Below are 2,001 nucleotides of genomic sequence, written 5' to 3'. Positions count from 1 at the left end.
ATCACTGTGCCTATACTGTAGAACCCCATTGCTAGGAGCTGCATGGAGAGTGTCGGTGACGTGTAAAATCGGTCAGTGACCACTAGACGTTTTTCGATGGTCCCTCTTGCTCCAAAAACTTGCCTCAGGTTGCGAATAACGGCAGCTGGTCCACAGTTGGTGTCCTTCGAAGAGGATGACCTGTCCGTTTGCCGCTTACCACAGTAGACTTCAAACCTGTATCATACACATTTGCATTGTTACATACTTGTATCCTACAGCTTAAGAGAACTTTACAGCCAAAAAAAAGGAGCGTGCCGTGAGGCACGCTCCTTTTTTTTCGTAAGAAGCCCGAGACCCGGGGTGGTCTCTATCCTCTTTGGGGATACCCCTGGGCTATGCCCGAGAGCTGTCCCACGTGGAGTTCTTGTGAGGACATGTTCTGGGCATGGGTGGGGACTCTTAAGTACTCACCCACGGAGTTACGGGAACTCCATGAAGATCAGCTGCTGTCCCGCATCCTGGACCAGCGTGATCTTCGTGTGAGGTTGGCCCACTTGATCAGCAAGCGCATGCTGCCAAGGGACATCCTGAAGCGCGCGGCTTCTAGCGCTCACGATGAGCGCGGGTACGGAATGTATTCATCGTCCGTACCCCGTTCGGGTAAGAAGCCCCGGACTACTTATGAAGCTGCCGCCGCTTCTGTTCCCAGATTGCAACAGCCTTCGGGCAGTCAATCAGGAGCCGTTCAATCGGCTCCCACGAGTTCTCGGAGTGGTCATAACCCCTCCACTTCACGAGGAGCTGTCGCTTACCGCGACGCCGTTGCTCCTGGAGGATCCGCTCCACGTGGAAGTGGACTTCTCCATTCCGGTCAAGTAGGGGCGGAGGTGCCCTCGTACGAGTACTCGGCGTCTCCCGAAAGCCACTCTCGTCCGAATGCTCCGACTGCGGGTCCGACACAGGGCCCTGAGGTTGACCGCCTCCGTCAACGTGTCCTCGTGCTTGAGATTGCACCTGGCCTTGGGACTGGCGGTGATGCTGCCGCCCAGGCCGGGAATCAGGGCGAGCTCGCTCGTCTTGCGGGCCGCCTGGACCTGTTGGAGCGAGAGGTCGCGAGCCTGCACCTGTGGGTGGATCGCCGGGCCTCTTCGTCCGATCTGGACGAGGTCTTTCGCATGATCCGACGGATCGAGGCTCTGCTGCCACGTCCGGAGCCGCCTGCGGCACACTCCCAGACGTACGCGTATGGTGCGTACCCGGCGTACTCAGCGTATGGCGCCGGGGTCCGTTCATACGGAGCCCCTCCGGCGTACGACCTTGACCGCAGCCTTGCCGTTCCGACCGAGGCTTGGGCTCCTGCTCCGACGCCCTCGTCGACGTCTGTGACCGGCCCTCGCTTCGAGGAGCTGGGTCAAGGGGGATCTGCGAGTGAGCAACCCCCTGCGGGTCAAAATACCGCTTAAGACGTCCAACATAGAACGCCGGGTGCGTCGTCATTGACTTTGGCAGGTCGATGGCGTACGACGCACCATGTCTGGCCAGGACTGCAAATGGCCCGATGAAGCCGTGCTTCAGCTTGTTGCTGCCGACAGAGCTGACAGTGTCAAGAGGTAGGTTCCTCGTGTCTAGCAACACTAAGTCCCCCACCTTAAATATACTTAAGTTTCCTCTTCCATGTTTGTCTGAGTACTCCTTTTGTTTATCTTGGGCCGCTGCCATGGCATCGCGGACCCTGCTGACAACGCTCAGCTTGGTATTCAGAAAGGATTCCACCTGTTTTACGCAGCGAAACTGGTCTCACATCCGATACCTGGGAGGAAAGGGCTTTCCGAGCCTCTCCCCCACTTAGCATAGAGGAGTCAGTGTCTCCTCGAAGAGTGAGAGGCACTCTGGGGTGACGGAAGCCGTTCAAGTAGAACGGCGTGAACCCCGTGGACGCGTTCACCGCGTTGTTGAGCGCAAACTCAACAACTGGAAGCTGCGTCGACCACGTACGTGGTGCTGCCGCGCACACACTGC

This window comes from Phytophthora infestans, genomic scaffold, assembly GCF_000142945.1.
Source record: "Phytophthora infestans T30-4 supercont1.79 genomic scaffold, whole genome shotgun sequence".
Lineage (NCBI taxonomy): Eukaryota > Oomycota > Peronosporomycetes > Peronosporales > Peronosporaceae > Phytophthora > Phytophthora infestans.
This window is presented reverse-complemented; position numbering follows the sequence as displayed.